This window comes from Engystomops pustulosus, chromosome 5 (genome assembly GCF_040894005.1).
Source record: "Engystomops pustulosus chromosome 5, aEngPut4.maternal, whole genome shotgun sequence".
NCBI lineage: Eukaryota > Metazoa > Chordata > Amphibia > Anura > Leptodactylidae > Engystomops > Engystomops pustulosus.
This window is the reverse complement of record NC_092415.1, coordinates 199,109,015-199,120,055: the sequence shown is the minus strand read 5'-3', so window position 1 is coordinate 199,120,055 and position 11,041 is coordinate 199,109,015.

The following is an 11,041-nucleotide window of genomic DNA, read 5'->3' as shown; positions in this document are numbered from 1 at the left end:
CTATCAGGTTGGGGTGTCAATTTGGCTGCACGGCAAACTGCACTGTTATGGTAGGGTTAAATGTTTAGGTAAAGGCAGTGTAGGGCTTAGTAGATAGAAAGGTAACTACCATAAGGAGTACCCCCGATAGTGTATTCCTGATGGTAGGTTTCCTTCAAGGCAAAGGGTCGATGGACCTACCTAACTACTTGGCGGTGAGTCTGGCACCCATACTACTACCCAAAACCCACTTATTTACCGCAAACTAGGAAATTTAAGCATTAACTTACTACTCTACTCTTTTAACTGTATTGGCCTCCTAAGGCCACCAATACAGTTGAAATTCAGATCATCATTGTAGCTCACCTCCAGGGCCCCTACAAACAGGAAAAATGGTGGGGCCCGGAGCAGGAACTAGTTTTATTGTCAGGCTTATCTTATCTTAATCCTCACATGTACTAATTAGCCAAATGTAACATCTCAAATGTTGTGTTTTTCTCTCAGTCAGGGGCGTAACTACAGTGGTAGCAGCAATAGCCCTGAAAGCTTGCACCAAATATAATTTATCTGGTTAGCCAATAAAGGTATCATTCCTTAAGCACGTTTGTATTTTTGGCACAAAGGTATTTAACATCATAGACGAATTACATACACTCACCGGCCACTTTATTAGGTACACCTGTCCAACTGCTCGTTAACACTTAATTTCTAATCAGCCAATCACATGGCGGCAACTCAGTGCATTTAGGCATGTAGACATGGTCAAGACAATCTCCTGCAGTTCTCCCGAGCCTCAGTATGGGGAAGAAAGGGGATTTGTGGCCTTTGAACGTGGCATGGTTGTTGGTGCCAGAAGGGCTGGTCTGAGTATTTCAGAAACTGCTGATCTACTGGGATTTCCACGCACAACCATCTCTAGGGTTTACAGAGAATGGTCCGAAAAAGAAAAAACATCCAGTGAGCGGCAGTTCTGTGGGCGGAAATGCCTTGTTGATGCCAGAGGAGAATGGGCAGACTGGTTCGAGCTGATAGAAAGGCAACAGTGACTCAAATCGCCACCCGTTACAACCAAGGTAGGCAGAAGAGCATCTCTGAACGCACAGTACGTCCAACTTTGAGGCAGATGGGCTACAGCAGCAGAAGACCACACCGGGTGCCACTCCTTTCAGCTAAGAGCAGGAAACTGAGGCTACAGTTTGCACAAGCTCATCGAAATTGGACAGTAGAAGATTGGAAAAACGTTGCCTGGTCTGATGAGTTTCGATTTCTGCTGCGACATTCGGATGGTAGGGTCAGAATTTGGCGTCAACAACATGAAAGCATGGATCCATCCTGCCTTGTATCAGCGGCTCAGGCTGGTGGTGGTGGTGTCATGGATCCATCCTGCCTTGTATCAGCGGGTCAGACTGGTGGTGGTGGTGTCATGGATCCATCCTGCCTTGTATCAGCGGCTCAGGCTGGTGGTGGTGGTGTCATGGATCCATCCTGCCTTGTATCAGCGGGTCAGACTGGTGGTGGTGGTGTCATGGTGTGGGGAATATTTTCTTGGCACTCTTTGGGCCCCTTGGTACAACGCCACAGCCTACCTGAGTATTGTTGCTGACCATGTCCATCCCTTTATGAGCACAATGTACCCTGTAACATCTGATGGCTACTTTCAGCAGGATAATGCGCCATGTCATAAAGCTGGAATCATCTTAGACTGGTTTCTTGAACATGACAATGAGGTCACTGGACACAAATGGCTCCACAGTCACCAGATCTCAATCCAATAGAGCATCTTTGGGATGTGGTGGAACGGGAGATTCGCATCATGGATGTGCAGCCGACAAATCTGCGGCAACTGTGTGATGCCATGATGTCAATATGGAGCAAAATCTCTGAGGAGCTTCCAGCACCTTGTTGTATCTATGCCACGAAGAATTGAGGCAGTTCTGAAGGCAAAAGGGGGTCCAACCCGTTACTAGCATGGTGTACCTAATAAAGTGGCCGGTGAGTGTATAACTCATGATAGGGCTCAGAATTTATGCTATAAGTAAATACTGTATTTTCCGGATTTTAAGGAGCACAAAAAATCCTTTGATTTTCTCAGAAATCAAAGGTGCGCCTTATAGTCCAGTGCACCTTATATATGAACCGTACTGACAGACAACAGCTGCCTTGAACTGTGCACAAGTTTGCCACCTGCTGGTCATTCATCCTTATAATCAGGTGCGCCTTATATATGGACCAAGACGTTTTAGCAGGTTTTTATTGATGGTGCGCCTTATAATCCGGAGCACCTTATAGTCCAAAAAATAAGGTAGTAAACTCTAGTAAACCTAATGGTACTTTATGGCACCACCTTACAAAACATTTCAGGACAACTGGTCTGTCTCCTGGTCTTTAGTTCACCGTCTAGTTCCTGGTAGACCGCCCCAAGTGGTACCACAATTATTGGCCACGTTATTTTGCCTACTTTCTGTGAATGAAATGTTTTAATCATTTTTTTTTTCATGTCCTCTGTAGGAAGAAGAGTCCACTCTAATACTCTGTGTTATGTCTAATCTAAGGCAATGAAACATGACATGAGGATCTCGAAAACACTAAAGCCAAATCCCCTCGTGTCCATCTCTGCCTTCGCTGGACAAAATATTTCGGATGGTGTTTCTACAGAGAAGTTTGACCTTTCTCATTCTTCTTTCTACAAGTAAACACCAGATAACAGATTCCTATTAGGACAAGATGCTGGTATATAAATTGTAGTAAACAGTCATAACATATAATACGGAGCATGAAACTCTTAGTCTCTCGGGTAAGTGACTGCTGAATCCAGAGGACGTTTGGTTCCCTTGGAGATAACGACACAACATGTATTCGCTTCTATGGATATGTTACAGAAAAATAACATTTTGGAAGGAGCGTTCCAGATGAAGAATGTGAACTTCTCTAATTAAGAGATGACTCATCTATATTAGATTGGTAATTCATTCCCAAACGACCTAATTACTAGAGGGTGTAATTACTCGGTATAGACCAACCTGCACTGTTACGAGCAACAATCGGTGACCTGAAGTGCTACCGAACCAGGATGACTTTGGGAATCATCTACTTGCCCCTAATTTTCTTACTGCTTGTAGAGGGATCTGGCTTCAACAGAGACCCCCAGGTTTCTACCCCCTGGGGTAGTCACCGTATAGGGGGCAACTGACCCAGTCCAGTAGTTATAGTCAATCTATGGTCAGGACCGGTGGATTCTTGTGTTGTCGAAATTCGAGCCAAAGGTCAAGATGGGAAGCCGGATCGGAGTCAAGTCAAGCTTAGGTCATCATCAGATAACATTGGATCGACTCCTTTACAAGTCACTGACTGAGTAGGAACCTAATGCTCAAGCACCTTCCCACAGGGAATGTTGTTTATAACTAGGGGTAGATAAGGATTGGTTGGGGACACTTTCTCAATGTGTGTGTTTAGAAACAGGCAGGCATTAGGAACACGCTAGCTGGCGGCAGGAAGTAGCCAACCGAGGATAGTCACCGCCTAGAGAAGTGACATGATGGAGGACACACACCACATACACCAGCTTATAGAAACCTAACTAGGGGGAACGTAGGTGCTAACGGCAGACTATTCTACTATAAGCTCTTAGTCTCCCCCTAGTGGTGCCTGAAGGTAGCAAGAATTTATCCTATGACTTCTGGATAGCTTCAGAATAGGTGATAAATATCTAATTTGGGGGACTCCAGTGTATATGACCCCTATGGCCACAAGTTCTCCATAACTGCCCTAGTGGCTCCCCCTAGTGGTGCCTAAAGATAGCAAGAATTTATCCTATGACTTCTGGATAGCTTCAGAATAGGTGATAAATATCTAATTTTGGGGACTCTAGTGTATATGACCCCTATAGCCAAAAGTTCCACTTAATTGCTCTGTATGGCAGATTTCCAATGTCAGCGCATCCTGTCAATCAAGTGTGGAAGACCCAAAGCAATCTACGAAGCAGTATCATGGATCCTCATTCCAGAAGTCTGCAATACAGTGCATTTGTGAGAGTTTACATTACACTATCCAGGCAAATGGTGGTGGTGGTGGTGGTGGGAGGGAGGGAGTGGGGTGTTACCTAATTTTACTTATTTACCAGGAAGAACTCACAGTGGTAGCTTAGAAAGATGAATGAGGTAGTCAGAAGCAAAAATAGCATGGAGAGTCAGGAGAACTGCAGGGGCTGGCACATCCAAATGCACAGATCTGATTGGTCAGTCAGTCCCCTCTAAGGATTTGTATTTAGATTGAGAAAACTGGGGGGGGGGGGCAAATGTCTGTTGAGTATTACCGGTAAACACACCAAAGACAATTGAATTTATTGTCCATACCAAAACCATTATACTTTAGTCCCTGGGGGGTGGTACCTTGAACTGGTCCCTCCCCTGCTTATCTATAATTCTTTTTATTTTTACTTCCAAGAAAAGTATAAACAGATGTCTATTTCTAAGACTTGATCATGCTGTTCATTATTTATGTTGCCTTTCAAAAGTTCTAGAAGTTGCAGAAAACTTGATTCTAGGCCTCAGGTAATGGTGGGGGGGTCTTGAAAAGGGGAATATTGTCTACCGAAGAGGTTTTTTTCACCTGTACTTGAATAGATCAACATTGTAGGATGGGTTATGCACCTGTACAGACTTGATACAGATCCCCTTTTATCACCCCTTTTCAGCAGTAACTAATAAAGCGCCACTCATATCAGTGTGGTTCTGTCTGGTACTGCAACTTAACTTAATTCAAGTGAATGGAATGGGCTTATGATGCTTTATCGAGAAGTATCGCCTCTTTATTCTTCTTATTGGTCGGGTTCGGTCCTTATATTACTAAGCTTTATTATAGAAACGGATATTTGATCAAATGTAGATGTATGCAAATAAGGTGCTGACGGTCTTTCAGTATAAAGGATAAGCCTGCGGATTGTGTCCGTGCTCGGATGTTTTCAAGAAAGTAAGATTTATTTTCCCTTCAGGTTGTTGGATCCTAGAACTTATCTCCCAGGAGGATTAATCTGTGTAATGTTCTGCCCTGGGCGGATGTGTCAGCCCGACACAGAGAGACGCATAATAGGATTGTTGAGACTTATGAAATGTGCTGATGCACGGCACTGCCTTATATATACTCCAGACATCTGTGGCTCAGCCTATGGATCTATATATCACACCGGTCTACTCACAAGGACAGATTGCGGTCTGGAAATGTAACGTGATTTATGCACCTCGGACTGAGCCCGATACATAGCGGATACATCTGTAAGCGAGGGTGACCCCATATGGAACACTGCGGTGATGCCAATGGTGGATGTGACCCATAGAATAGAAAGCTTTATTGTCCCCATAGGGGAAATTGACATAATGGGGGGGGCATAATGTATGTGAAATGGGTGCAGCTAAACTGGGGTGCAGAGGCGCAAGCTTGAGGGGCTCCATAGGTTGTCTAAGAAACTAGCACGACAAATTATACATTATAGGGATTCTGGAACAGATTTTGCATTAAAGAGATTCATGGAAAGGTCTGGATAAGAAAATAGTAATAATAATTCCTTTATTTATATAGTGCACACAGATTCCGCAGCGCTGCACAGAGCATGACAAATCGGTCCCTGTCCCCAATGGGGTTCACAATCTAATCATTCTACCAGTATGTTTTGGATTGCGGGAGGAAACTGGAGGGCCCGAAGGAAACCCACACAAAGACGGAGAGAACATGCAAACTCTTTGCAGATGTTGATCCTGGGACTTGGACGCTGCAAGGCTGTAGTACTAACCACTAAGCCAACGTGCTGCCCTGATTCTTTACTCAATCTGGCTCCCGGTTCTTGCGTTGCATCGGTACTTCCGGTTTCAGGTCTTACGTCTGACTGAAAGAAACAAAGGGTCAGCTGGACTTCTACCAATGACTGGCCTCCTCTGACTAGGGGACAACAAAGGGGATGGAGTCCATTGGAAAATGGAAGTGGTGTCCCGTATCCAACAAGGCGAATAATTCATTGAAGTGGTTCCGTGACCTCCTAGAACTTCCAGTCCAGCACAGGGCACAAATCCAGAAGTACTGGAACAATACAGGCATCCTGAGCCAGAACTGGGTAAGTATGTGTTCTTTTTTTTTACCCCCACCCCTTTAAGGGGTTGTATGGTATGGAGTCCTCCTGGTCCGGTCTCCACTCACGCTGCATACGGTGGTGGAGTTGACTCGCTGATGTGATGCCTCGATGGAGGATATTGCTGGACAGGATGTTCTGGTGCCGATGGGCTGACTTGATTCCTGCTGCTTCGCTATTTCGTCCACACACTACACAAATCATCTCATATACCAGCTCCCATAATCCCCTGTCAATGGATCTCTCCATGTGATCATCTCTACTTAACTTAAACTGACCAAATGTAGTTTCAGCTGACAGACCCATATCATCAGGGGTTTAGCTGTAGAGGAAACAGAGGTCGCACTTGTACCCCGATCCTGGTTCCTGGAGGAACCCAAAGCTCCCTCAGTGTTGCGTAGGCTATAAATGGAAGCATAAGTGGCCAATGAAGGTGTCAACCTATGGCCCTTGACACACTCTGCCTGGCAATCTTTCCAGGGGTAATACTCCTCAGGTATTGACTCCAAGATTCACATGATCTTCAACCCTCAGATGTTGGACTCATTCCTACATTATGGATGGACTTGCAATGGGTTTTGTGGTCTCCACCATCAAGGCAGGTCTATACCTGAAGATTAAGCTGGAGATTTCTAGCTCCTCTATGGCCCCAACTAGACCCTAGAATGAGCCCTCTTTTTAGTGAGTACAACTGCCCCCACATTTCAGCTAATTTGCCCCCTACTAGCCCAAAAAGTTATTTCTTATGTCTCAGATGTCCACAGGAACATGTAGGCTGATCCCACACCAACCCCATGACCCAACCTGCCTCCCTGTGGCCCCAGTTCCTAGTCTTTAAGGACACAACATAAAGTACTTGACCCTTATCGGGGTCATTTCAGACACTCAAATAACTATCCAAATACTCCTGAACCCTTGGACCTGGGGGTGTAGGTTCTAGTGTCCTTGGACCTGGGGGTGTAGGTCCTAGTGTCCTTGGACCTGGGGGTGTAGGTCCTAGTGTCCTTGGACCTGGGGGTGTAGGTCCTAGTGTCCTTGGACCTGGGGGTGTAGGTCCTAGTGTCCTTGGACCTGGGGGTGTAGGTCCTAGTGTCCTTGGACCTGGGGGTGTAGGTCCTAGTGTCCTTGCACCTGGGGGTGTAGGTCCGTGTGATGTCCTAGTGACATCGCACGCTTATTAAGATGATCAATTTGCAAAATGTTACCATTTAGGGAAGGGAAGGTCTAAACTCTAGACAGATTTCCTTATAATACTGCATTATACTTCAGAGCTGCAATCATAATTCTGCCTGAAATAAGATCATTTTGTAGCATGTCACCAGACTGGTAATTTTTCCCACACCGAGTAACTGTATATAGTATTGTGGGATGTTTTTGACTTCTCCTTGTACATTGTATCAGACCATTGACTGATACAACGAGGAGGGAGAATTCACTCCATTATCATATATTTATGAATAGAAGAATTTTTTTTTTTATCCAAACCCTCCGGCAAAAGCCAATCAAACGTCTGAATGAAATGATAATGGCAGATGCTGCGGAGAGGAGAACGGCGAGTTTTTTCTCTCATATGTTCACAAACAAATGTATCTTCTGCTCCTGCTAATTGATGTGACAGTCCAGAGAGGAGGGGGAGGGGAGGATGATCCGGGACACGACACGCTGCGTCCTCGCTCATTCCTTCCAGGTTTTTTTATTTTGTAGGAATAACAAATTAACCCAAGAGTTAAAATACACTTGGGGGGGTAGTAAAAAAAAAAGTTTAAAAAGTTAAAAAAACTATTTAAAAAATTTTAAATCCCCCCCCCCTTTCTGTAGAACTGATCTAAAAATAAATAAACAATAAAAATCGTAAACATTTCTGTCCCGATAGAAGAACATAAAAACGGTTATTAACGGCGGTGAACCCCGTAACGGAAAATAGCGCCCAAATGTCTGAAACGCCAATTTTTTGCCATCTTGCAACACATAAAAATTTTATAAAAAGTGATCAAAAAGTCGTCTAGTCCCCAAAGTAGTAGCAATGTAAACGTCATCACGGCCCGCAAAAAATGTCATCTTATAAAGGTCCATATGTCAGAGTATGAAAAAGTTATTGGCGTCAGAATAGGCCACAATGAAAAAAAATTTTTGTACAAAAGGTTTTTATTTTTTAAAATCTATTAAAACATAATAAAACCTTTACAACTTTGGTATCTCCATGATCGTACCGACGCAAGGTGTAATTTTGAGCGCCCATAAAAGCCGTAAAAACTGTGTCCACAAGAAAATGGCGCAAATGTGTTTTTTTTTTTTCCAATTTCATAGCATTTGGAATTTTTTTCCAGCTTCCCAGTAAGCGTCATGGGTTATGGAATGCTGTCACTAGGAAGTACAATTTGTTACACAGAAAACAACCCCTGACATCATTTTGTAAACGGAAAAATTAAAAAGTTATGGATTTTTGAAGACGTGGAGTGAAAAATGGAAACGGAAATGGCTTGGTCTTTAAGGGGTTAATATGGATACCATAAGGAACCAAAGATAGGGGGCGTCTGAAGTGACCCTCCAACTGTAGCCTCTAAACTTGACTCATCTCAGGCAAAATATGACTCTTCTCAGCTCATTTGCATATGACTTTGGAGGAGATTTTTTTTTTATAGGTAAACAGGTGAGATTTCACAGAACATCTAACACCCCTGGTGCCCTCTGGTCTGGTCTGGAGACCTCTTTGACTTTCTTCACCTTCCCTAAATTAGTCATTGACTTCTTCAGAAAGTTGTAAGTCATAGACACGCCTACTTTTACCAACCTAAACTGGGACAATGGAGGGGGCGTGTCTGTGACTACAGGAGGTTTCCCTACAGAAGTCAGAAGCAATTTTAAGTAAGACCAAACTTTGAGGTGGAGGAAACTAGAGAAGTTCGGGGGGCACCAGGGATGTCTGACCCCTCCTGCCTAATCTATAGTCAGATTTTATGTTCTGGGTGATTGGTCCGGGCTGGTGGAGTTTGGGTGGTAGACAGGTAGATGTGGAAACATCTGAGTAGGAACCTTATGGACCTTAGCATCAGACCCAGAGCAGTGGTGGAGGTCCTCCTGATGATGGAGCACGTTGGCATTGGCCGGAGTCACAACTCAATGGTCTCGTCTAGGATTTATCCTAAATTTACAATGTGAATGGAACCCAACTATCCGATTTTTCCTAAACCCCACCCCCCTCTACGGACTAAGTAATAACTAAAGTATAACTAAGGACAATTGGGGGGTGTGACCAAGTCAAGGGAGGACGTGGTGCTTGAAATCAAATTTGCAAGTTTTGAGCCTAGAAAACCTCTGCAGCAGGCGCAGTCACAACAGAGCCCAGGAGACAAAGGGGGCTCCATACTGTGTTTTGTGGGCACTTAAAGGGATAATCTCTTACTCCCCAAAGGCACCTAAGAAAATTCAGGACACGCATAAGGGAGTAAATCCGATGCATCAATGTATCTTTTTGCTGTATATCCCATACCGGCGGCATCTCATCCCTCGGCACATTGTGACTTACAATCAGTGTGGCTCGTGTTGGCACAGTTTGGCATGGTTGTCCTCTCCACGTCAGATGTGATAACGACAGGTTATCATTTTGACCATTCCCCTTTCAATCAGGGACAGTGAAAACCTCAGGGGTGATATACTGCCCTCTACTGGACACAGACTGTCATTCCACACAAATATTTTGCTTGTGTGTTTTTGGGAGGGGATAGTGGTTTCTGTTTAAAATCTTCCGTTTTTGCATTTCTTGGGTTTGGACTCTCTTTGATCTCATTTTCTAAGAGTGGGAGTCAATGAAAGTTGTGACGTGGAAGGTAGCCGCTTTTCATTGTCCATAGATGTCCATAGTGCAATATTATTTTAAAGAACTATGATGGACTGTAAAGTAAAGCTGCAATCCTGGAATAAAAATGCATATTTCCCAGGCCTGAAGCAACTAACAACATACACAAAGATATGATTACAAACCTCTCCGGCTATAGTAATGCAAGGTCAGACCTGCTGACAGGTTCCCTTCAATATGGACTGTGTGGTGCTTAAAGGGCTTTTCCACTTTCCACAAATAATTGATATTGTTTGTGTAATGAAAAGTTATACAATTTCCAGTATACTTTCTGTATCAATTCTTCACAGTTTTCTAGATCAAGTGATGTCACACAGGCGCACGGCTGGTTATATCCCTGGTCATGTGATGACAGACCAAGGTGGATTAAGCAGAAATTTCAGAGTGAAAAAGGAGGAAAACAGCCTGATAATTGGAGAAAGAAGCATTGTAGCAGAACAGAAGGACTAACTCCAGGTCCAGACTCCATCACTGACTCCAGGTCCAGACTCCATGACTAACTCCAGGTCCAGACTCCATCACTGACTCCAGGTCCAGACTCCATGACTAACTCCAGGTCCAGACTCCATCACTGACTCCAGGTCCAGACTCCATCCATGACTCCAGGTCCAGACTCCATCCATGACTCCAGGTCCAGACTCCATCCATGACTCCAGGTCCAGACTCCATCCATGACTCCAGGTCCAGACTCCATCCATGACTCCAGGTCCAGACTCCATCACTGACTCCAGGTCCAGACTCCATCACTGACTCCAGGTCCAGATTCCATCATTGACTCCAGGTCCAGACTCCATCACTGACTCCAGGTCCAGACTCCATCACTGACTCCAGGCCCAGACTCCATCACTGACTCCAGGCCCAGACTCCATCACTGACTCCAGGCCCAGACTCCATCCATGACTCCAGGTCCAGACTCCATGACTGACTCCAGGTCCAGACTCCATCCATGACTCCAGGTCCAGACTCCATCCATGACTCCAGGTCCAGACTCCATCCATGACTCCCGGTCCAGACTCCATCCATGACTCCAGGTCCAGACTCCATTACTGACTCCTGGTCCAGACTCCATCACTGACTCCAGGTCCAGA